At 45.1% G+C, this 27,148-nt stretch overlaps 1 protein-coding gene across 5 annotated transcripts in view; it reads left to right on the forward strand.

Moving 5' to 3' along the window:
* MPP7 (MAGUK p55 scaffold protein 7) overlaps positions 1–27,148 on the forward strand; it is a 1,064,688-nt gene that overhangs the window by 86,211 nt on the left and 951,329 nt on the right. The gene's annotated exons all lie outside the window — the stretch shown is intronic.

The following is a 27,148-nucleotide window of genomic DNA, read 5'->3' on the forward strand; positions in this document are numbered from 1 at the left end:
GTGGATTCCTGAGCATTCTGGAAGTTTCCATCACAAATGTGAGGAAAATGTGTGATTTTTCCTGAGCTAGAGCCTAAATTCCAAAGCTACACACTTTTCAAGAAAAAAAGGGTCAGTTTTGAGTAGAGAAATGTGATGTCTCCATGTTGCATTTTGGGCCAATTCCTGACACGGGCTGTAGGCCTACCCATACAATTGAGGTACCATTTTTATCTGGAGACTTGGGGGAAATGCTGGGTGGAAGTGAGATTGTGACTCTTTGCAGATTCCCGAACTTTCAATCACAGAAATGTGTGTGTGTGTGTGTGTGTGTGTGTGTGTGTGTATACATACATATATATATATATATATATATATATATATATTTTTTTTTAGTTAAAGTTAGAGGTTTGCAAGGGATTCTGATAGAGAAACCTGGTGACAGCCACACAAGTCACCCCACGCGGATTTGCTTAGGTGTCTAGTTTTAAAAAATGTACAGATTTGCAGTGTTTCCATAGGTGTCGTTTGAGGTAGGGCACAAAAATCCACAGCTACCCACTTTGGAAAAAAATGAGTGTTTTGAGTAGAAACATTTGATATATCCATGTTGTAATTTTGCCCATTTCCTGTCGAAGGCCATAGGCCTACCCACACAAGTGAAGTAACATTTTTATTGGAAGACATGTGGGAGCATAGAATAGTAGAAAATGTGTTTTTATCAATTGGATTTTGCTGCATTTGTGCCTTCCTAATTTAAGCATGTATGTAAGAAAGAGGACATTTTGAAAAATACCCTTTAAATCATGTGCTAACACGAGTGCCTGCAAATTTAGAGATGTACAAATAACCACTGCTTCTTAACTCCATATCTTGTTCCCATTTCAGAAATACATTGGCCTCCTTGATGGCCATTTTTCACTCTAATCAGTTCACCATGTGAATTGGTCTGTATTTCATACACAATGTAGAACAAGTGTACAATGGAGCTCAGTTGTTTTGGGTACATTGAGTTCCTGGAAAACCTACAAAACATATATTACCTCACAACCGGAAGGGCCTAGCGGACATAATGGGATATTGCTTGTGTAAAACAAGCATCATGACAAAAAGTTACAGATGAAAATATTGTCACAAGTGCCCTTTTTTTTTTTTTTACTACTCACTTTCAATATTCCTTTTGGAAAACCTTGTGTAACTCCTTGCTGAATTCAGATTTCTGTCTACTTATGAGAAATCCATAGCTTTCCTGGATCACTATTGGGTTTCACACTGGTTTCCAACACAAACTGAAAGTAAATTGAGAGCACAAAGAAATAGAAATAATGGGCCACCTTTTTGAAAAATGGCAGAACCGTGGAAAAATAATTCGGTTGTTTATTCTGCTCATGTTCGGGAAAGCTGGCAAGATGGTGACTTTAGCACAGCAAACCGTTGGTTAATGCTATTTGTTGGAGAAAAAACCTGACACTTTTATGCAGAACTCTTCTTTTCCTATTTTTCCCCCAAAAATTTAAAATGTACCTATATTTGCCTATTTTCTCTGTCCCCACCGGGGAAATCCACAAACCCTGTGTACCTTTAGAATTCACTGGATGTTGGGGGGGGGGGGGGGGGGGGGGGAAGAACACAAATTTGGCTTGGATACCCTTATGTGTGTGTGTGTGGGGGGGGGGGGTAGTTGAGGAGCCCGAAGTCCAAACTACCCCAAATAGCCAAAAAAGGGCTAAGCAGGAGGGGGAGGGGAAAGGAAAGGCCCAGAAGTTAAGGGTTTAAAAGCCAGATCTATTAATATCGTCTGTGCATGTTTATTGACAAGAAGTAAAATAATAAATCTCAGATTGTGACTTGATTCTGTCAGTAAAAATGAATAACAATTTTTTTAACCCACCAATGAAATGGCGTATGTTATGTTGTGTCTCTCACAAGAGGTCCTAGAATATATAATCAGAGAATTTTAGATTAGCCCAAATACATACATTGGCCAAAGAATCTAAACACAACAACTTATTGTGATCCTTCTACAAGGATCAGAGTTTGTCATTCTCTAGAACACACATTGTCAGTAGTGGTGTGAGCTTTGACTTTAGAAATAAAAAAATCAAGATCCATATCAAGAATTGATGTATGTGTCACCTTGAAATGCACTCATGTCTAATTTAAAGCCCAAGCAGTTTCAAGACTGAAGGGGTGTTTGTTCCACCATTGGCTGATGTGCACAAATGGGTCATTTCGGTCATTGTTTGGTCATTAAATGTGCTGCAACATATATTTATGGCATGTAGGTACAATCTAGTTGCTGTAGCCTAGTTTAGATTTTGTGACTGCCTGGATGATTTTATTTAGTGGTTGTTAGAAATGGCAGTAGCTAAATGTTTACTTTCAATTAGTAGAAAATGGATTTGGGTATGATTCATGTGACCAAAGATAATACGAAGTCTGAAATTAAACCGATTTTATCCGTTTATACCAACCAGAGTTGAACAAATAACCTTTCCAGAAAGCCAAGTATCCAGGGTATATCAACATTCTCCAACTTTTCCTCTTAATATATCAGCGAAGATATAGCTGTTTAATTCAGTCCTCAGCTTAATGTGTGGGTAGCCAGCGTAATTGTAGCAAAGGAAGCTGCTTGATTATGGTGGGTAGCGGGTGGATGCAGATTGGTGAATATTGCTGCTGAAAGGGATGATCTCTGTATAAGTGCCAAAAGCAGTAGTGTAACACATAGTGGTGAGGGTCAGGCGTTGCTATCAGCTAAATGGTGGCGATGTGTTGAATGCTAGTTTTTCTAGATCTGGAAATACCACCATGTTTCAAATAGATGCACAAAGTCAAAAAAGGAACTTTGAGAAGCAAAAACGTGTCTAGGAAGAGTTGCATATTCAGAAAGATTGTCTCCTCAATTTCTGCTATGCCAAAGCGGACCCTGCTGCTTCCTCAACCGTACTGGGGCTTGCCAAACACATTTTTGCATGGCCAAACGGCATCACTAATGTTTATAAACATTATCTCAGTTTTACCCCATTCAACTTTATCCAGTACTGCTGCATTTAAACAAGATATCAATTGCTCAGCCATGTATCTGGTCTTCACGTAATCCCTGTCAGCAGTATAAGTGTTGCAAACTAAGCCCAATTTTTAGGGTAGTTGAGATGTTGACTGTTGCTACGTTTTCATCCCTCTCTTGACTTTGTGAATGTCAGCAATGATACAATGAGCCACTTCTATTACTATTTACAAGTTTCGGCTTGAAGTAGATTTTTCTTCAGATCCTGGTCACCAAATTCAGCCAGTCAATCACATGAGTTCTTTAGTGTTTACTTCCATATTCAGTCAGTGTTGTCACATTTATTAACTTGATGCCTGGCATATAACATTACATATTGCTTATGGTCCTGAATACCCTCGTTCTAGTAGAGTATATACATGTTACATATGTGCTGTCTCAGACCGGTACTTGAACAGCACTTTAATTATCTATTAACACTGATGGGCGTTTAAACTTATGTTTTTTTTTTTTTTAATTTTGGCTGTGTATTTGAACCTTACTGACAGAGTGGCATGTAGAATGATTTCTAATTGAACATGCATGTTCCGTTGGCCTTAGATTATTAACTTTTGGGATGTGTGCATTTATTAGATATCACAATGTTAGATCAGTTAGCCACCCAGGTGGTCCTGTTTCACTCACAGCTTACTCAAAATGTTCGCTGGCTCTTAGACTGGTGCCCCAGCAGCAAGGCTACCCTCTCCGTCCCTTAGCAGTTCTAGGTACCTGAGACTACGGTCTCTACTCCTTACTGTCCAGAGTATGAGCTTCAAGGCAGGTGACAGAAAGGCCCTGCTGGAGCTGCTAGTCCTGCAACCGGGGCCACGCATGGATTGAAGCAGCCCATGTTTGCATACACATTATCCCCAAGCAGGCCTGATACCTCAGGCTGGCTGCATGCCCTCCTGCCTTTCTTCCTGTTACTGTGGAAATGAGAGGTAGGGTGGTGGTCCCCATGACCATTATTTAATCTTGGCTTCTCCCTGAACCCTTGATTTCCTACTTTGTGGGAAAGGTGATGGTGTGATCATGTATTTATATGGGCAGGCGTAGCTTGGTCAATAAGATTGGATGGGGGTGTGCGCTTTGGATTTCCCAACAATCATGCTGACGTACAATTTCAGAGTATATTCTACAACAAGCAGGGCATGTGAGAAGATATCAAGAGGTAGTGGAAAGAAAGACAAATATGGATTGGCAGGGGTACTAAGTGAAGAAAACACAGTATTTGTAAAATATCCAAAAAAATTTAAGACATTCAAAGCAGAGAGGGAGACGGTGTGTGTGCATTTTTGTCTGTTTATGTAGAATTCCTTGTGAAACCTGAGACACATCACCATACTAGACTGTAAGCATGTGTACCCAGCTATGGTCCAGAAAATAGATTTATTAGGGGGTGTAACACCCCAAACCCGCTCCCCCCCCGGCTGAAAGCTACACCCCCGTGTATGGGATAAAGTACCCTATGCCATACATAAGGATTTTGCAAGTCACCTAACAGTTCCATAAGTTTATGCAGGAACTCTGCCTTCAACCTTGTTCCTCTACGTGGTTATGGCGCTCCTCAGTGACTTTAAATATCTTTGTAATGTACCACAGGCACAGGACCACAGGGAGGGGTATTTATTTATGTATATATGTGTTTGTGTGACACACACACACTTCCCCCCCCCCTCCCCCCCACCTGTAGAAATGGCAAAATACTTTTCCGAGCTCTGCTTGGATGGCACTATGCTAATCCTGTGCTTAAAAACATTGCTAGAAAAACAGACATTTGAGGTGAGCAGATTCAAGGTGTTGCTGAGGGTGCTCTATAGAGGAGCTGCTCTCCACCTAAACTTATATGTGTGTGTATATATAGATATATATTTATCTCTAAAGTTGTGACTGGCTTCTTTGAATTGTTAGATGTTGATAGTAGATTTCACAGTCTTTTGGAGTATATTTGTTTGTCATATTTTTTTTTTTATATACCCACCAGAATATCAGCTCATTGGGCAGTCAAAATAGAGGATAGATGGCGCCCAAACCCGTCTAATAGTAATGCAGTTCTTCAAGTGCCTGCGAGAGCAGTAGGCATCACTATACAAAATGATAAACAGAAAAACAACCGCCTCTGTCTAGAAGGCACTCTGAACCTTGCCACAGCTGCCATCAATCCACTCCCCGGGGACGTGGTACAACTCTTTCTTGCTTTTAATGCCAGATGTTATCGGTTTAAGAATAAAAATATAGATATTTGAATTTTTTTGATGATTCGCTGTAACACGTTTGTTTATGTCAACGCCGCAAGGTGTGTGGAGAAACACTGCATAGAAGTCGTATCTTGTGGATGGGTGTCATTAAAGGGAAGGTGAAAACTGTTTCCATAGCGCCCGTGAGGGTAAAACACCGCATCGGTGTGGTACAATTATCGGCAGGAGACATCTTCCGCATGTTCGATGGCTGTAAAGCATGTCGTGTGAAGTTGGGGGATCTCTCACGAAGCTGACAACGGACGATAAAGGCGGCTCACTTCTGGCGAGTGTTCGAGTACGCATACACAGGGTACCGTGCCAGCAGGTGTGGCAGAGCTGGGCGCGCCTGAAGCAAGCCGAGCGAGCACACCTTAAACTGCAAGGTATGTTTTTTTTTTTTGTTATTGTCCTTTTGCTATGGTGTTTACAAAACTCGACGTTCATGAATGCCAATCTGGATATACCTACTTGACTATGCTACTGAATAAGCCACATTTGCCAAAGAAGCCAGCATCAACATTTCAGCAAGGAATTGATAAAAATGTTCCTCTCTACGTTGTTTTCCAAGGAGATTTCTTTCACCCAATTATACTTCATGCTGCATGTGATCTCAAGTGAACTGTTGGTGTCTTTTTAGGTTGACTGGTGGAGTTGGCAGCCTTCAATTCGTCGCCCTGTCTTGAATTTCTGTACATGTTTTGGCCTGCTCATTGGAGTAAGCTCGTGTTTCGAAAACTGAAACGACAATATAATATTCCTGTGGCATATGACACCACTCATCTAAGTATTTTAGCAGCTGTTTACAAAACCGAGAATACAGCATGAGCTGTGGTCTCAGTGCTCGTTTGGTTTTCTTTTTTTTTTTCTCCTTTAAAAAAAAGAAGTTTCGATCCAAATGGTCTTCAAACGTTGTACTCTTGCCATGAGAGTCAGCGTACCGTAGAGAAACAACAGGGGCAGCGAATCACTCCTTTTGGGAAATCTTTTACAGTACTTTTTCGTTTCATTGTGAAGAACGCGTCGAGGCACCACACATTTTACAGTTGCCTGTATGTGAGCTGAAATGTTAGATAGGTATTCAAATCAGCGTGCCAGAAAAAGGAGTCTGCTTTCTGGTTCGTGCCATAGGGATGCAATGGCTCTGCCCAGTTGTGAAGTTTGTTTGATACGATTGACTTCACTTAACGACCTGAGTCGATCACACGACAAACCTGACTGAAACCTATTGCTGCAGTGCTGGGTGCATCCAGATATGTTTTATAATAAAGAGAGGCAGATGACTTAAGTTTATATAACACAAGTGTAAGGTCAACGTTGTTTACATGTAGCAAAAAGATCCTAGGATAGTGACATTTATCGAGGGCCACCTGGAGATGACAGTGATTTCTAACGAGGAATAAAAACCAAAGCAATTTGTCCCATTTGTTTTAACTTTAACTCTACATATTCTGAAACTTAAAATTGATACATGCCCTTTATATGTTCTACTGATTTCCCCGAGTGTTTAAACGTTCAATGAGCCTATTCATTTAATCTACCACAAGGAAATTGGAGTAAATGCATGGGATGGTTTGCTTGAGAGCACAACACTAATTCCAGTAACCAAAAACAACCAATAACTACTAAACAAACAACTAACCTTGGGTTTTGGAGTAGCATGCTACAGTGCTTCAATGCCTAGTCATGCTGAGTCAGTGCTATTTAAATGCAGTTAAAATAAACACAATACACATCATTTTGTTTTTGCAACAGTAGTGTAATCAAAATGGCAGAGAAATTTCTTCTCAGATCTGGGTTGCCAGGAACCATCTCAACACCACTTAATTTTCTCTGGGTATCATTAGCCTCCTTGCTGATAGCACATTTTGCAGTGCATAGCACCTTTCCCTTTTTTTGATCACAGTAAGTCTTTTTTTTTTTTTTTTGGTCTCGACTGAGTCCCGCGTGCCCAGACACTTGCAAGACTTGGAGCATGGCCTAAGCACTACTTCCTTGTGGCGTACAGTGTCCTGCCATTGCTCTTGCTTTTAGAAGTACTTTATTTATTATGAGTGAATGTTTTTCTGAGCAGTATTCACCTCCATCCCGCTTTGGGAATATTTATGGTGATTCTGTGCCTCTGAGGCACCTGTGACTGACTAAAGCAGTCCACTCCACCCCTGACCGATAGGTGCAACTTAACCTTCACGACCTCAGCCTGTAGTTGCCTAGTGGAGACATAACGTGTGGACACTTTAGATAGAACTAACTTTTAATAAGTATTACTTTGTTTCTGTGAATGTGGAGATGATCATTGAGGAGGTACAAGCGAGGCTACACGTCTAGAATGCAACATTCTGCTGGGGAACTGGGCAGTAATGCAAATTTGGTATGAGTTAAATGGTCCGAGGCTTTCTGGGGTGGATAAACAGCAGAACAGTTTCTGGTGGCACAATGTGTGCAGAAGGAGAAGTTATACATATCCAATTCAATATAACTAGCTTTTATATAATGTATTCTTTTACATGGCACGTCTATCATTTACAGAGTCTTGTGGCACATCATGTTTAATTGTTCAGATTTTACAAGGGAATTATGTCATACGCGAATTATGCCGTCTCTTAGAGTGCCTTTTTGTTCAATATTTATTTTTGTCTGTTTAAAGTGATAGTTTATTAGGCTTTTGGAAAAATGTTGCTTTGATTTATATTTGTTTGGGGAAATATGGGGTCCCAAACATCTAAACCACCCTCTCACACCCGCTCGAACATACGCAGGTATGCCAAACTCGAACATCACCTATATCCCCACCATCACATCACCCTACTCTAACCACCACAGCACTTTCACTTGACATTGCTCTCGGTTCACCTAGAAGCTCTTAATTTTTTAACAGCCATTTTCTACTTATTACTTGATTATTTTCATGGGAAGTTGTGGCTTACATTTGTGTTTGTTTACTCTTGGGTAACATGCTGTTGCCTGAAACTGCATCTAAGTATCTAGCAAAACTGAGTTATATAAAAGATTAAGAAACATTTACACTTTGTCTGTGGCTACTTGTCAGCCTGTCAGCATATGCTGCGAAATTAATGTGTGAATATCGAGAAGGAACTTTGTGATAGAACGTTGCTGTAAACCTTAGTGCAAGTGCTCACTTTCACATTTGTATAAACTTCATATTTGATTGTCTTTTATTTTCTGTGCATTGGGACTAAGAAAATGTAGTATATCTGATTGCATGGCATGCTTTTCATAAAGTAACCAGTGAATGCAGTCATCCTGCCTCAAAGGCTGATTATGTAGGCTTTCTTTCCTCCTCTTGTTTGTCCCTCCCCTGGAGCATTGCCTCATTACTTGTGTCCTTCTACCGCTTACTTTTGCAGGTGCTCCCCTTTTTTTGTCTTTTGTTTTTTTTGTTAAGCACTCCATGAGAGTGCATATGTTCTCCAGCTGTCTCTTGTGTACTACTCTTCACTCCTCCACCATGCTCCATGTCGCTCTCCCTCGTGTACTATTCTCCTTCTCCTCCGTATTGTGCTTGCCCTGGAGTGTATCTTCCCCGACATTGCTTTCCCTCCCTAATGCTTCTGTCTGATCCATGTTTCGCTCCCTCTCGCCCATCTGTTTCTGTTCCTCTGTGTTCCATGTTGCCCTCCCTTGCCTGTTATGTACTTCTCCCATCACCCTCAGTTTATCTTCTCCCACACTTTCCCTCCATGCTGCTTCCACCCTAGCTGTCCTTGTTGCTTCTCCACCTATTTTTTTAAATGAGCTTTTGCAGTACCTTTTATTTTATTTACCAATCCAACTTGGTTAAAAAGAAAAAAATAAGCTCCCACACATTTTGTAGGGCATTTGTTGTGTACACACCTACAAAGTGACACGGCCACAGCAGCCTCGTAGTGGCACTTTCATTTTCTTTCCTCTTTAGCAATGTTGTACAGGATCGCTGAAAACTTGCCAAAGCCAATAGGTCCCAAACGTGAGATCTTTAGGTTTGCCAGTCTTATTTAACTGTTTTTTCTCCGAATGTTACTCTGACTATTGGCGTGGTACCCACACATTCTGTAAATACATCTCCAGCTTCTGGGCAAGCCACTGCTTTGTTATAAAAGAGCAATTCTGACAAATTATACCACAGTTTAGTTCTCGTTGAAAGTATATGTTTCTATTCTGGGTATTGCGTTATAAAATAAATCTAGTTTACAAATGAATATGCTGGGCAACAATGTTATTTTGACATTATTTTACTCTTAACACACATGAGGAGTTGAAATACATTATTGACAAGATGTCCCTACTACCGCTAGTTAGAGTGTGGCTTGGAGATAATTCTGTCATCTTCCAAAGCTGGAATGAAATGTTGAGCAGAAGCATTTTACCAAGTGCAAGGGACCTGTGACAAATTTAGTGTGCCCCCTTCAAAACAAATCCAAACTGGTCTTTATGTTAGGCCTTGCCTCAAATATCACATGGCAGCTTTATCAAATTGCTGTTTCACTGACAGTAGATCTCTTGCTTAAAATTGGAAGGCGAGCAGTTCACTGTGATAAGATGCTGATCTGATCAATGTTTGTGTCAAGTAATTAAAATTTGTACAATTACATAGAATAGTAAAACAAGAAATTGACAGTATATATTGTAGAGTCTGCTCAAAGCCAAGTAGAGAGCTTTAAAGTTTAAACTTTGCTGAGACGTAAAATGAAGAGCAGGTTCCTGGTCGTAGGTCAATTAAGAAAAAAAAAACTGTCAGTTTTTATTGCCGATATGCAATTACATAAAATAATAAAACAACAAACCAACAGTAAATAAAAGTGTATATGCTCAAAACCACGTGGAGTCCTAGACAAAATTAGCAGTATTCTGATGGATACAACTACCTGTGGATTCCTCACCTCATGAATACTCCCATGGCGCCAGCATTAGACGGAAATCTTCTTACTAGTCTCTGCACGTCGACGAGGACGTCACTGTCTCGCACGCGACGCCGTCTGACGTCATACAGGCAATAAGAGGTCCTCGACGACGTGCGGACGTCAGTTCCCTTTTTTCCGTGCATTCGAAACGGTTATCTTCGAGGGAGCAACTGTTACTCTTGCGGTTACAGTGTATATCTTGCTGCGTACTCTTTCTCTGTGGAAAATATGTCGCAGAGAAAGTCTGGATTTAAGCCTTGTCGTGAGTGTGGAGGCAAGATGTCGGTGACGGATCCTCATTCCGATTGCCTTTGGTGTTTGAGCTCCGACCACGACGTCTCGACTTGTGATTCGTGTCAGCACATGAATCCGAAGGCCATTAAAGAACGTGAGGCGAAGCTGTTTATGGCCAAGTCAAAGGAGAAGCATCACAAGAAAAAGTCTTCTCCAAGACATCGGCGTCATCGAGACTCCCGGCGCCGTAGAGAATCTCGGCGTCATTCAAGGGAGGCTCGTTCCAGGTCTCCGGATCGGCGCCGGAGGACATGGGAGGTCAGCCCCACGGTGACGCCGCATCCTTCGATGCCGTTGCTCTCTCCGGCGTCTCCAACTTCGCCTGGACAGGCGTCGGTGATTGAGGTATTGGAGCCTCAAGTGTTTTCTCCGGCGCAGACGCCGAGGCCGGCGTCGGGGTCGCCTCCGAGTCGGGCACCCCAGTATCCGGCTTTTCCCACCCCTGGAGCCGATAGTTCCGCATTCTTGAATGCGATGTATGCCATCTTCCAAAAACAGATGGCTCCAGGGGGTGCTCCGGCTGGGCCTTTGGCCTTTTCTTTGGGTGATCCTGCGCCTCTTCGGCCGGCACCCTTTATGCCCTTTCTCCCGTTTGGGAACGTGGGCTCGGCGCCAGTGTCGGCGCCGGTGGCCGCTCCGATGGCCGCTCCGATGGCTTCGGAGGGATTGGCCCCAGGGATTTCCATCCCGTCGACGTCGAGATTTCGGCCTGTGACTCCGGTGGGTCCATCCGTTTCATCTGCTCTTCAGTCGGCGCCGAAGTTACCTGTGGCGCCGGATGCGGCGTCGGTGGCTTCGGAAGATCGGCGCCGATCTCCGACTTCGGCGGAGGTGTTGTCGACTCCGCGGATTGAGCAACGACTGCATTCAAGGAGGCGTGCTCTCCGGGTACTAGAGGAGCAGGAGTACCAACGAGCCCTAGAGGAAGGGGAGCTAGAGGACTCGGGTGATGGGCTGCGTGGACTGGAGTCGGCCAGTGGGCTGGACACTTCCCCTGAGTGGGACCTTTCGTCCCCGGGGGAATATACCGAGGAAGCTGCTTCCTTTCATACAGTGGTACGGAAGGCAGCTAGTTTTTTGGACCTGCCTTTGCCGGTGGTGGAGGCGAAACAAAACCTTTTGACAGAGGTGTTGCATCCGGCCTCAGCCGCGGCGGAGCCTCTATTACCTTTTAATGACGCTCTGCTGGATCCGGTTTTAGAGGTGTGGAAGAAGCCGGCATCTTCCCCAGCAGTTCACAGAGCCGTGGCCAGGAGGTATCGGACGGCTCCAACTGATCCTGGTTTCCTATCTAGGCACCCTTCGCCGGAGAGCTTGGTAGTGCAGGCCTCCTGTTCGTCCAAGTCAGCGCCTGGTTCTTTCCCGACGGTGCCTGGGGACAGAGACTCAAAAAAGCTAGAGGCGCAGTCGAAGAAGATTTTTTCGTCCTGCAGTCTGGCGTTAAAAGCCACTAATGCGACCTGTATCCTGGGGAGGTATATTCATGCTCTGATGGATGACATCTCCTCTTCGTTTACAGAGCTTCCCCAGGGTCTTTTGGATCTTGTCTCTGATGCCCAGGCTGCTGCGACCCAAATTATCCAGACGGGACTGGATACCACCGACTCGGTAGCCAGAGCAATGGGCACAACTGTGGTGGAAAGGAGACAGGCCTGGCTCCGTAACTCGGGCTTTTCGGCAGATGTGCAGTCCACATTGTTGGATCTCCCGTTTGATGGGGACAAACTGTTTGGGGCTAAGGCTGATTCGGCCTTGGAACGTTTTAAGGAGAGCAGGGCCACGGCTAAGTCGTTGGGACTCCAAGCTCCTTCTTCCACGGCCTCTTCCAGATTCTTCAGGAGGTTTCGTGGATTTGGGCGTGGCTCTTCCTCCTCTTCCTTTCGGGGAAGATATCAGCAACCTGCCTCTTCCCATCCCTATAGATCTTTTAGGGGGAGGGGTAGGGTCCGCACCAGGGGGGCCTCTCAGCAGCACTCTGCCTCTTCCTCATCCTCTGGCGGGGTGCAGCAGGGGAAGCAGCCTTAGGCTTCCACCATTTCCCACTCACTCCTCTCCTGTAGGGGGAAGATTACAGCATTTTCTCACCAAATGGGAGACTGTTACGTCGGACACTTGGGTTCTCAGTGTTGTGGGAAAAGGCTACACCCTTCCCTTTCGGGAGTTTCCGCCCCTCATCCCGCCCCGCCCTTCGTATTGTTCACAAGAACACCTCCTGTTGCTAGAACAGGAGGTAGAAGTCCTCCTTTTAAAGGGCGCGGTGGAGTTGGTCCCGGAGCAGGAAAGGGGTCAAGGAGTTTACTCAAGGTATTTCCTGATTCCCAAGAAGGATGGTCGTTTGAGACCAATTCTGGACCTGAGGATCTTGAATTGGTTCCTCAAGCAGGAAAAGTTCAAGATGCTGACCCTAGCACAGGTGCTTTTGGCGTTGAACATGGAAGACTGGATGGTGTCTGTCGACTTGCAAGATGCTTACTTTCATATCCCGATACTCAAGTCACACAGGAAGTATCTCCGGTTTGTGGTGGGATCGCAACACTACCAGTTTGCGGTCCTTCCGTTTGGTCTTACTTCAGCACCTCGAGTCTTCACGAAGGTGATGTCGGTGGTTGCGGCAGAGCTCAGAAGGAAGGGGATAGCAGTATTCCCTTACTTGGACGATTGGTTGATCAAAGCCAAGTCCCCGGAGCTTGTGTTGCGTCATCTGCAGTCAACAACCCAGTTGTTGTTCGACCTGGGCTTTTCGGTGAACGAGCCCAAATCTCACCTGGAGCCCTCTCAGCGCCTCCTGTTCATAGGGGCAGTACTGGATACGACATTGGGTCGGGCCTTTCCTCCGCCTCAGCGGATTCAAGATATTCAGGATTTGGTTCCAATGTTTCGAAATGGAGCGGTAGTTCCAGTCCTCAAGGTCCTTCGTCTGCTCGGTCTTTTTGCCTCCTGCATTCTGTTGGTCACGCATGCTCGCTGGCACATGAGGGCTCTTCAGTGGTGCCTCCGAAGGCAGTGGTCTCAACACAGAGGGGATCTAGAGGGTACTGTCAAGATCTCCAGAGATGCTGCTGTGGATTTGAAGTGGTGGATTGCAAGCAACAATCTTTCACAAGGAAAACCGTTCCAGCAGTCGCCACCAGTGGCCACAGTCATAACGGATGCTTCCACTCTAGGGTGGGGAGCTCATCTGGGGGATCTGGAGATCAAAGGTCTTTGGTCTCCAGAGGAACAGATTTTTCACATCAATCTGTTAGAGTTACGGGCTGTACGTCTGGCTCTCAAGGCCTTCCTCCCTTCCCTTCGTGGTCCGTCGGTACAGGTCCTAACGGACAATACTACCACGATGTGGTACATAAACAAGCAGGGAGGAGTGGGGTCGTACCTTCTCTGCAGAGAAGCTCTTCGACTATGGTCCTGGGCGAAGGACCATCGGATTTGCTTGATAGCAAACCATCTGGCCGGAGTCTTGAACGTGCGTGCGGACAGTCTCAGTCGCCACTTCTCGGCAGACCACGAGTGGCGTCTCCATCCAGATCAAGTCCGTTTAATCTTCCAGAAGTGGGGGTTTCCTCGGGTAGATCTGTTCGCCACTCGAGAGAACGCGCATTGTCCGTTGTTCTGCAGCCTTCAGTATCCGATGCAGGAAGCGTTGGGGGACGCGTTTCAAATGACCTGGTGCGGCCAGTTGATTTACGCGTTTCCTCCCATACCCTTGATTCCTCGAGTATTGAGGAAGATTCGCCAAGACCGGGCTCTAGTAATCTTAATAGCTCCGGATTGGCCAAGGAGGGTGTGGTACTCCGACCTTCTCCAACTCTCAACGTGCCCGCCGCTCCGTCTCCCTTTCAGGGCAGACCTCCTCTCGCAGTCGCAGGGGCAGGTTCTACACCCCAACCTCCAGAGTCTGCACCTACATGCCTGGAGATTGAACGGGGCAACCTGAGTTCCTTCTCTCTCCCGCCTGAGGTAGTGGATGTTATATTAGCGGCCAGGCGACACTCCACTAAATCTATCTACGCTAATAGGTGGTCTAAATTTGTTGCGTGGTGTGGAGAGAGGCAGATTGATCCTTTACATGCTCATCTATCGGACGTTTTGTCTTTTGCTCTATCTCTGGCGCAGAAAGGTTGTGCAGTGGCTACCATTAAAGGTTATTTATCGGCCTTGTCAGCCTTCATATGTCTTCCAGACCAACCATCTTTATTTAAATCCCCTATTGTTATCAGATTCTTGAAAGGTCTTCTAAATCAATATCCTCCAAAGCCATTCGTTATGCCGCAATGGGATTTGTCCTTAGTCCTGACTTTCCTTATGGGGTCCCCTTTTGAACCTATGCATTCTTGCCCCTTGAGGTATTTGGTTTTAAAAACAGTCTTCCTGATAGCTATAACATCAGCAAGGAGAGTGAGTGAGTTGCAGGCCTTATCAGTAAAACCCCCTTATACAACTTTTTATGGGGATAAGGTGGTGTTGAGGACCAAGGCTGCTTTCCTCCCGAAGGTTGTTTCACCCTTCCATTTGGCTCAGGCAATTACTTTGTCCACGTTCTATCCTCCGCCTCATCCTTCCAAAGAGGAAGAAAGACTGCACCGTCTGGACCCAAAGAGAGCGTTGAGCTTCTTTATCGATAGAACAAAGGATTTCAGGCTGGAGGATCAGCTGTTTATTGGATACGTGGGCAAGAGGAGAGGAAAGGCAGTCCACAAGAGAACACTATCCAGGTGGGTTGTTCTTTGCATTAAAATATGTTACTCTTTGGCAAAGAAGGATCCTCCTGAGGGCATTAGAGCTCATTCCACCAGAGCTAAGTCGGCCACTTCGGCCTTAGCCAGAGGTGTTCCTGTGGTCGACATCTGCAAGGCCGCAACTTGGTCGTCCCTTCACACTTTTGCAAAACATTACTGTTTAGATTCTGAGGTTAGAAGGGACGGCCATTTTGCACGGTCAGTGCTGCAGGATTTCTTGGTTTGACCATTTAGGCACCCACCGCCGGGCGTGGTACTGCTTTGGGACTCTATTCATGAGGTGAGGAATCCACAGGTAGTTGTATCCATCAGAAGAACGAGTTACTTACCTTCGGTAACGACTTTTCTGGTGGATACATTAGCTACCTGTGGATTCCTCACGGTCCCCCCCGCCTCCCCGTTGCCTTTATGGTCTTGCCAAGTAATCCTTGAGTGCGCTCCTCTTGATCTTTGAGGGTGCAATAGATGTATATATATAATATATTTATATATATATAGGTATATGTGTATATATCTTTATGTATATACTTGGTGTGTGTATATATTTTAAAAGAGAGAGTTTTATATATATATATATATATATATATATATATGTACATAAAAAGATTTACAGTTATTCATACAATGTGGTGTATTTTTACAATATAATGGATGTTGCTTTGTTCTTTCATTGCATTGCCTGGTTGTTCTCATGCACGTAAAAAATGATTGGTACTGACGTCCGCACGTCGTCGAGGACCTCTTATTGCCTGTATGACGTCAGACGGCGTCGCGTGCGAGACAGTGACGTCCTCGTCGACGTGCAGAGACTAGTAAGAAGATTTCCGTCTAATGCTGGCGCCATGGGAGTATTCATGAGGTGAGGAATCCACAGGTAGCTAATGTATCCACCAGAAAAGTCGTTACCGAAGGTAAGTAACTCGTTCTTTAGGCAGCCCCAAGCTTCAAGGAGAGCTAAATACAATTGGGATTTTCTGGTGCAGTGAAGGGTAGCATTAAGCGTTAGAATGGGGGTTTTAGGATTGACGGAAGGGGTAGCATTAAGGGGTAGTAAGTGTTTTGTAGGGTTTAGGGAAGGATAGTATAAGGGGGTTTCGAATGGGTCAGGCCAAGGTAGTGTTCAGGGGTAGTAATTGGTTTTTAAGGTTCTGGAGGGGGTAGCATTTAGGACTAGTAAGTGTTTTTTTAGGGTTCGTGGAAGCATATTGTGAATCGGTTTTAAAGGATTTTTAGTTTTCAGAGATAATTGGCATTAAAGGGTAGAAAGGGCATTTTAAGATTTAGGGAAAAGTAGCATCAAGGGATAGGAAAGAGTTTGTTGCGTTCAGGGATTCGATTTGTTAAAAGGAAGACAGGGGTGTTAAGGATTCAGGGAATGGTAATTTAAAATTACAGTATAATAGTAAAGTAAATTAAAAATATAAAATGTAAGCCAAATTAATTATATTAGTAATTTACATTATGTAAATTAAATAACTGAAAACTAATAATTAAATTAACTTCTGGGAGCCAAAAAGCTTAACGTCTCTTCAGCCCATGAATCTTAAAAGTTGGAACTCATAAGAAAAACAAAACTCCATTCTCTCAATAAATGCCATGTTAAAGTATCTCTGAAGTTGATGAAGAAAAGGTAACGGGGCAGCTTAGACTGCAAAAGAGCATCATATTACTCCTGGCTGCCCTCCTTCCATCTCTGCTGCTCCAAGATATGAACAAACACCATATTTATTTGGAGGCATATAGCATTGCAGTTGTGTGTTTGACCTTAAGAAAAGTGGTGTTGTAACACAGTAGTTAGACGAGATAAAGGAGGTCCTGGCAACTTGATAAACAAATGATTACAGCTCTTGGCAGGTAATCACTTTATCTGTGGAAGCACACAACTTCTGCCCAATCAAAACGTGTACTTATGGAATATGAGTTGGAACTACGAATGCTGGACCCACGCATGCATAAACAACGCGGTCGGAACAACGACCACGTTGTTACCCCAAATGCCTTAATGATTTTTTTTTGTTGTGAAGTCTTTGCTGGTAAAGGCATGGTGGTTCCAGCATGCAACCCCACCCGAGCCCTCCACCCCTAGAACAATGGTACCCCAACCCCCACCCCTAAAAACAATTTGACCCCTACCCCACTACCCCGACCCCCACCGCTAAAAATACAGTGACCCCCCCCACTCCCCTAAACACTGAAAATACCCCTACCGCCACCCCGCCACTAAAACTACAGCGACCTCCCCACCCCCTCTAAAACCTAAACTACCCCTACACCCCACCCCTACAAACTAAAAATACCCCCACCCCTAAAACAGCCCCAGTCCCTCTTACCTGACTGCGTCTTCCTCAGAAGCCGACTCCCTTCTGTCCATCAAATCCGGCTCACCACTGGTTTCACTACCTCCCTCCACACTAGGCTTGATTAATTCAGATCTTCTTCAGATAGTAGTGAACTTTCTTAATTACTCTTTACAGGAGGGCCATGTCCCAGATGCTTGGAAACATGCTATAGTGTTGCCACTTTTGAAGAAGCCGAATGTAGATCCAAACATCGGGTCGAACTTTAGGTCTCTCTCTATTGCCCTGTCTCTCCAAGGTCTTGGAGAAACACATGAATGCCTCATTGACATCATATGTGGCCAATTTCAATATACCTCATCCTTCACCATCTGGTTTCAGGGCAGGACACAATACAGAATCCGCCCTCCTTGGAGTTACGGACCATATCGGACAGCTCCTGGATGTGGGTGGTTCTGCAGCCTGGCCTTCTGTACAGATCCCAGTATCGTCAGACTATTGGGAGGCCAGTCCTTTTCTGTTCTGGGCCCCAAACTTTGAAATTCTCTCCCAAATTCTCTAAGATAATGTTCCACTCTTTCTGTCTTCTGTAAGAACCTGAAGATGTAGCTCTTTTAGTTTTGGGATATCCGGTCACTGTCTTTTTGAGTTAGTACCAGGAAACCCTAATTGGGTAGCTGTACTCTATAAAACTAAAATAAAACCAAATCAAACAAGGTGGCTGCAGTGCCCTAGGCCAATACTTTCCCTTCAATTTCAGGGTACCAGAAACTTACAAACTAAGCAGATGTCCTTCAAAGTCTTTTGTTGACATTTAAAACAAACCACAGATAAAGATGTACACCGATTTGGGTTTTCACAAGTCTTGTGTTTTTTTTTAATTTTTTTTTGTTTTGTTTTTTTTGGCTAGTTTTCTATGTCCTTAATAAATATTCTAACCCTGGAATGTGATCGGAATATCATTATCATGGCTCTAAGTGCATGATGAGCTAATACCCGCGAGTTGTAGATAAAAACGAGCTGCCTCCAATACGTTTTCTTGCTGTCTTATTGGAGAAGGTGCTTTTTAGCCAATTGCTTTTTGACAGCTAAAGTGTAGTTATGGAATAAATATGGCCAAACAGACGTTAATGACACAACCACAGCAAGTAGTTTCTTGATGTCATCAATGGAGATACAACTCGTCCAATAACAACAAAAAAACTGCAATACAAAGATGCCCCTGGCTAGGGCAAATTCAAGAATGGAAGGAAAGCAGTTAACCCCTCAGTAGGCACCAAATGAACGAATTACTTACCTTCGGTAACGCCATTTCTGGCTACCTGTGGATTCCTCACCTAATGAATTCTCCCAGTGCACCAGCATTCAACGGAAATTTTCTTCCTAGCTCTGCACGTTGACGAGGACGTCACAATAGCCCGACTCCCACGCGACGCCGTCTGACATCGAGGCAATAAGAGGTCCTCGCCGGCGTGCTGACGTCAGTTTTCACCATTTTCTTTATTTTTTATTTTTTTTAACGTGCCTTTGAGGCCAACAGGTAACTACTGACAATACATACTTGACATGAATACATCAATCAATTATAGATCACAATATTTAATCAAACATAAATTGCAAAATATCAAAAAAAAATATATATAGATATAAAAAGAGGAGAATTGTCCTGACAAGCGTGTTGTGGCGCACTTATTTCACCGGTGGTGCTGATTGAAGGCAGGACGTCCGTATTTCAAAAGAAGGGGATTTCTCTTTCACTTTGTCAAGAGAAAAAAACAGCACTCAGTCGTTGTGCAATTAATAATTAAACTTTTATTCCATTCGTGGGATTACAAACAAACAAGACAGGAATCCCCTGACGCGTTTCGGTCACACCGGACCTTGTTCACAGGTCAGATATATAGATAGATACATATTAGAAAAATATATATAAACTTATATATGTTCAAATATAAGCAAATATACACATCATTATATACAAACGCACACTAGGATATCCCAGCAAGACCACTCAGGCAACGGGGAAGCGGGTGGGACCGTGCGGAATCCACAGGTAGCTAGTGTATCCACCAGAAAAGGCATTACTGAAGGTGAGTAACTTGTTCTTCTGATGGATACAACTACCTGTGGATTCCTCACCTAATGAATAGAGTCCCAAAGCAGTACCGCACTCAGTGGTGGGTGCCTGAATGGTCAAACCCAAGAGATCCTGCAGCACGGACCGCGCAAAATGGCCATCCCTCCTAACCTCTGAATCCAAACAATAATGCTTTGCAAAAGTATGGAGGGATGCCCAAGTTCCAGCCTTACAAATTTCAGCCACAGGAACACTTCTAGCCAAAGCCGAAGAGGCCGACTTTGCCCTGGTGGAATGGGCTCTAGTTCCCACAGGAGGAACCTTCTTTGCATAGGAATAAAACACTTTGATGCAAAGAATAACCCACCTGGAGTGTTCTCTTTTGGACAGCCTTGCCGTTCCTCTTCCCCACGTAACCGACGAAGAGCTGATCCTTCAGTCGGAATTCTCTTGTCCTATCGACGTAGAAACTCAACGCCCTTTTTGGATCCAGACGATGCAGTCTCTCCTCCTCCTTTGATAGATGGGAAGGAGGATAGAAGGATTAGAGTGTTATTGACTTTCCTAAATGAAAGGGTGTAACATCCTTCGGTAGGAAAGCCGCCTTGGTCCTCAACACCACCTTGTCCACATGAAAGGAAATAAAAAGGGGTTTAATGCTAAGCGCCTGAAGCTCACTCACACGCCTAGCCGATGTGATGGCTATAAGAAAAACTGTTTTTAATACTAAAAACCTTAAAGAACATGAATTCAAGGGTTCAAACGGTGAACCCACCATTAATGTTAATACTAAATTTAAATCCCACTGAGGCATAACAAAAAGAGTGGGAGGAAACCTGTTAGTAAGGCCCTTTAAGAACCTTAAAACTACAGGGGACTTAAATAAAGAGGGTTGATCTGGAAGACACAGAAAGGCCGACAGTGCTGACAAATAGCTTTTAACTGTCGCAACTCCACAACCCCCTGCAGGCTCTGGAGGTGGGGGTGTAGAACCTGCCCCTGCGACTGCGAGAGTAGGTCTGCCCTGTGAGGGAGACGGAGCGGAGGGCAGGGCACAGAGAGAGTTGGAGAAGATCTTTGTACCACACCCTTCTTGGCCAATCTGGAACTATCAAGATGACTTGGGCCCGTTCACGGGCGAATCTTCCTCAGAACCAGAGGGATCAAGGATATGGGAGGAAATGCGTAAAGCAACTGGCCGTACCAGGACATCTGAAATGCGTCCCCCAATGCTCCTTGCACCGGATACTGGAGTATGCCACTCGGGAGAACGCGCACTGTCCGTCATTCTGCAAAGAGGTCTACCTGAGGAAACCCCCACATCCGGAAGAAGTAAAGGATCAGGTCTGGATGGAGACGCCACTCGTGATTGGCCAAGAAGTGCCGACTGAGACTGTCCGCACGTACTTTTAGAACCCCGGCCAGATGGTTTGCTACTAAGCAAATCCGATGGTCCTGTGCCCAGGACCAGAGCCGCAGAGCCTCTCTGCAGAGATGGTATGACCCTACCCCTCCTTGCTTGTTGATGTACCACATTGCGGTAGTGTTGTCCGTTAGGACCTGAACCGACTGACCACGAAGGGAAGGGAGGAAGGCCTTGAGTGCTAAACATATCGCCCGCAAAACAGATTGATATGAAACATTTGCTCCACTGGAGGCCAATTACCATTGATCTCCAGGTCCCCCAGATGAGCTCCCCACCCTAGAGCGGAAGCATCTGTTATCACCGTGGTCACTGGAGGTGGCATCGAAAACTGCCTTCCTTGGGAAAGGTTGCTGTCCACAGCCCACCATCGTAGATCCACTGCAGCGTCGCTGGAGATCGTGATCGAATCCTCGAGATCCCCTCTGTGCTGAAACCACTGCCTACGGAGGCGCCACTGAAGAGCCCTCATAGGCCAGCGTGCATGAGTGACCAACAGAATGCAAGAAGCAAACAGACAAAGCAGACGAAGGACCTTGAGGACTGGAACGACCGCTCCACTTTGAAACTTTGGAATCAATGCCTGAATCCACTGAGGCCGAGGAAAGGCCCGACTCAATGTTGTGTCCAGTACTGCCCCTATGAACAGGAGGCGTTGAGAGGGCTCCAGGTGAGATTTGGACACATTTACCGAAAAGCCCAGGTCAAACAACAACTGGGTTGTCATCCGCAGGTGATGCAGCACGAGCGCTGGAGACTTGGCTTTGATCAACCAATCATCCAGGTAAGGGAATACTGCTATTCCCTTCCTTCTGAGACTTGCTGCAACCACCGCTATCACCTTCGTGAAGACTCGAGGTGTGGAAGTAAGACCAAAAGGAAGGACCTCAAACTGGTAGTGTTGCGACCCCACCACAAACCGGAGATACTTCCTGTGCAACCTGAGAATGGGAATATGAAAGTAAGCATCCTGCAAGTCGACAGACACCATCCAATTCCCTTTGGTCAATGCCAAAAGCACCTGCGCTAGGTTCAGCATTTTGAATTTCTCCTGTTTTAGGAACCAATTCAAAACCCTCAGGTCCAGGATAGGCGTCAACTGACCATCCTTCTTGGGGATCAGGAAATATCTTGAATAACAACCCTGACCCTTTTCTTGCTCTGGAACCAACTCCACTGCACCTTTTGACAAAAGGACTAGAACCTCCTGCTGCAACAACAGGAGATGATCTTCCGTGCAGAAGGATTGACTGGGAGGGATGGGAGGGGGAAACTCCCGAAAAGGAAGGGCATAGCCTTTCCCCACAATATTGGTGACCCAGGAGTCCGATGTGATTGACTCCTACATTCGGAGAAAATGCAATAGCCTTCCCCCTACAGGAGAAGTATGGGATGGAATAGATGGAGGCTGCAGCCCTCCGGAAGAAGAGGAAGAGGCAGGGTGCTGCTGGGTGGCTCCTCTCGTCCTCACCCTACCCCGCCCCCTATATGACATATAGGGGAGAGTAGTAGTAGGCTGTTGGCCAGCTTGCTGGAATCTTCCCCTAAAGGAAGAGCCACGCCCAAATCCCCTGAACCTCCTGAATGAACGAAAAGGGGTGGTGGTAGTAGCCTGCAAGCCCAGAGATTTAGCTGTAGCCCCGCTCTCCTTGAACCTCTCCAAGGCAGAGTCAGCCTTAGTACCAAATAGTTTTTCCCCATCAAAAGGTAAGTCTAGAAGGGTCGATTGCACATCAGATGAGAATCCAGACGACCTCAACCACGCATGCCTCCTGGTTGCTATGGACATACCCATCGCCCTGGCCACCAAATCAGAAGTATCTAGCCCTGACTGAATGACCTGGGTTGCCGCTGCCTGTGCATCAGACAAAAGGCCCAGAACATCCTGAGACAAATCAGGGTGCGTAGCCTTGGCCGCGTCCATCAAGGCATAGATGTACCTGCCCAAGACACAGGCTTCGTTGGTCGACTTCAGGGCCATACTGCAAAATGAAAAAGATGAAAAAGTTTTCTTTGCAGATTGCTTCATTTTCTTGGATTCTCTGTCTGACGGGACCCCAGGAAAGGACCCAGGAGCTGCACGAGAGGAACACTAGGTCTGCTCTACCAGACTCTCCGGAGTCGGGTGTCTTGAAAGGAATCCTGGATCCCCAGGAGCCACTCGGTATCTCCTCGCCACAGATCTACTGACTGCCGAAGAAGAGACTGGTTTCCTCCACACTTACAGGATCGGATCCATGAGCGCCTCATTTAAAGGGGAGGAGCGGCTCCGCCACAGCCGAAGTAGGGTGCAATACCTCAGTGAGGATGTTGGTCTTGACTTCAGCAGCGGGAAGCGGAAGGTCTAGAAAGTTTGCTGCCTTCCACACCACTGAGTGGAACGAAGCAGCCTCCTCCGTGTACTCCCCAGGAGATGCCAAATCCCACTCTGGGGAAGTGTCCAGACTGCTGGCGGAGTCCAAGCCCTGAAGATCTCCCAGGGGCTCCTCGATCTCACCCTTCTTCAGGAGCTGCCTCATATATTCTTGCTCCTCAAACAACCTCAGAGCCTTTCTCCTGGAGCGCAGTCTGGCCTCTATCTTTGGAGTCGACCAGGAGTTAGCCAACACCGAAGACCTCGGTTGACACAGATCTTCGGATTCGACCGACACCGGATCCATCGGCGCCATGGACGGGCGGACCCTCTTCTCCGGCGTCGACTGGAGCCGGACCACCCAAATCAAAGGCCAAGGAACCTGAGGGACCAGCCGGTGCACCGCGAGGAGCCATGGAGGCGAAGATGTTAAACATCACATTCAAAAAAGTGTCCGGATCCGCTCCTGGCACCGGGAACGCCGGATACCCCTGCTGCGTCGGCACTTGAGGTGCTGTGAACTCCTGAGGAGCAAGCATCAGATCGGGCACCTCCGATTGCGCCGGCGAGAAGTCAGGACTCTGGTGAGGTTGGACCTCCTAGACCGATGGCGCTGGAGAAGTCTGAGGAGTCTGCGGTTGAGGCGTCACTGTTGGGCTGACCTCCCACGACTTACGGCACCGAGCCAATGGAGACTTCGAGCGGGACCGGTCTTTCCTCGACCGATGCCAGGAATCATGTCGACGCCGGGAGTCATGACGAGGCCTCTTGTGTGACCTCGCAGACTAGAAGACGACCTCCAATGATGACGCTTCTCCTTCTTCGATTTCACAAAGAACAACTTGGCCTCACGCTCTTTAAGCGCCTGTGGGTTCATCTGTTGGCATGAACCACACTCCTTCACATCATGCTCGGAGCTTATACACCACAAGCATTCATTATGAGGTTCCGTAACTGACATACGGCCCCCGCACTCCCTACAGGGTTTAAACTCAGATTTACGTGGCGGAGACATAACAACAAAGTATCAGCGATAAAGTTGCTCCCTAGAGCCTCGAAGGAAAAAAACGTTACTCGAAGGCACATAAAAAAGGGAACTGGTGAAAACTGACGTCAGCACGCCTGCGAGGACCTCTTATTGCTTCGTCAGACGGCGTTGTGTGGGAGTCGGGCAATTGTGACGTCCTCATCGACGTGCAGAGCCAGGAAGAAAATTTTCGTCAAATGCTGGCGCATTGGGAGAATTCATTAGATGAGGAATCCACAGGTAGTTGTATCCATCAGATATAGACAGTAAAGCCATCTGTTCATAAGCAAGGGACTGACTCAGTCTACTATAAGTTAAAGTATTGTATATAAAGTTAAAGTATTGGAAACAATAGGTTTGCGACAGACATAAAAGTAGCAAGAGCTATATAAACGTATTATTTAAAAAAATTGAGGAAAAGGGGAAAATACGGCATGCCTATAACCAACAAACAATGTCTAAATCTCATGGTTTCCATTCACATATAGGGTTAAAGCCATAAGGTCCTCCCTTACAACTCTTCCAAAACCATGCTGACTTATGGAATTTAGATTGAGTTGCAGACGTTGTTTTGTTTCGTGCCGTTCAGCATGCGCAAAGGGCAGTTGTTGCTTCTGTGTGCAGAATAACATTTTTAAATGAAATGTGCGCCTGCCATCTTAGCGCCTCTTGTACCAGCCTGTCTTGGAAAATGGTGTTAGAGCCGCTTGGCCGTGTGCAGTCTTCCTGCCGCAGCGCCTTTGCATGTGAGATTAGACTATTCCTTTCCGGAGACGCATTAGAAAGTTTTTCTTTCGAAAGTCTGTTTCCATAAATCGAACTCTGCCGGTGCATGTGATAACGCGTCCCAGCTTTGATAATTTACTTACAATGGGACTAGGTTTAGGCCAGTTAATCTTTTGACCCTGATTGGAGACTCCTCAGGACGAGATAACTATATAACATCCCAACTGATAGATCAATAACCAAATAAATATTCACAATAACCAATCAATAACACTAATCATTGACATTTAATAAGAATGAAACACACCATAACCTTTCGGCCATTGAATAACCACACACATCTAGTACGATTTTGGATATTTATTGCCTATTAGTTACAACCTACTAGCATATTCATTAGTCTCAATACCAATAAGCACATCAACAAAAATACAATAGGGCATCTCAAATAAGATTTTATCAATGCAAAGATCATGAACATTAGAACAAAACATGAAGTCAACATGAATCAAACTTTAGCAAAGTATTATTTGTACATTATTCAACAAAGCAAAGATTCAATCATTTGTCTATTTGCACCCAATTTTGTGAACTCCTTAACTAACCTCTAATTAGCATAAGCATGTTGGGCTTCATGCAAAACAATTTAGTAACATGAATTTAGAAAACATCTAACTATGGCCTCTGTCAAAAGAGCAGTTGGTACCTAGAAAGAAAAGGCAAACAGACAATTACAATTTATCATCAGATAGTTACCCATCCAAATGTGGCGGCATACAGTGACCTTCTTCGTCCTCCGGACAGCAGTCGATTCGCCATCAGCCAGGATAAACAGGTAAGGCTTGTGCAAGGTATAGCAAAAGGCTCTTTCCTCATAAGGAGGAGAAGTGCAAATCAGGCAAGGGGTACGGTGAGGATGGTTAAGAGTATCAAACGGCTAAAGACAAAGTCTCTCAGGAGAGCTAAGAAGAATAACGGCTTCAAGAGTGGCAGGATAAAGGCGAGTAATGGCTGATTTCTTTTTGTGTCACGCTGTTCTATTAGGATTGTCGAACAAGTCTCTAATTTACCATTGGGCAATATTTGGTGCATCGTATCTTTGTCCAATAATCCGTCCCTCACATTCCTAGAATTTTTGCCTAAGACAGTTCTCATGCAGTTTATTGGCTCCTATGATTGAAGTCTTCAACGGGTATAATGTCAGGTAGGAAATGTTACACTAGTCACTCCAGTCAGAAGTTCTAGTGTCTTCCCTTGGTTTAGGCGACCCTGTACCTGTTGCGAATTACACTGTTGCATTCAGCAAGAATGTCTCCTTGAGCAAGTCTGGTCTCATGAGAAATAATTTACTACAGCTACACACATCTCTAGCTTCTGGAAAAGTACAGCTTCGTGCCCTTCAGGAGAGCAGCACATTGCACGTTAGAAAACACGGTTAATATGAGAACAAGCGACTAGGCCCAAACCCTTGCTAACTAAGGCCTTGTGAGAAATTTAGCAAAACCTGAATACATAACTCTTAATGCTTGTACCAAATCAAACATGAATACATCATTCATTCATTAATGATCAGTTTCATTAGTCATCGTATACATTGGTGGCCACTCCCCGTGATCACGTTTCAAATGCGTGCATTAGTATTCTAACACATTTTCTATGCAGCTTCATTATACATTAATTTTCAAACTCTTCATGTTAATATTGATTATAAAAGGTCACACTCCAACACATGTTAACACTCGTATGTAGAGATGGTGGAGCATCGTGAGCACCAGGGGTGCCAAGAACCTAATCTGATTTTGATGTTGCAGCATTAGCTGGACTTTGTCACAAGCCAAACATGTTTAAGAGGAAAGGTTAATGAAAACGTTTTAGCTTTCAAACGAAACCGCTGTCTTGTGTGAAATGGGTAAACTGCTGGGACAGTTCAGCAGAGGACTCTTCGAAACTCAGGGGTTAAAAAAAGAAGTGTTTGGAATTTCTAACAAAAGGTCCAACTGAGGAGCAGAACTAATTAACACTTTGTGATGATGCCAGGAAAAACACTAA

This window comes from Pleurodeles waltl, chromosome 10 (assembly GCF_031143425.1).
Source record: "Pleurodeles waltl isolate 20211129_DDA chromosome 10, aPleWal1.hap1.20221129, whole genome shotgun sequence".
NCBI classification, from domain to species: Eukaryota; Metazoa; Chordata; class Amphibia; order Caudata; family Salamandridae; genus Pleurodeles; species Pleurodeles waltl.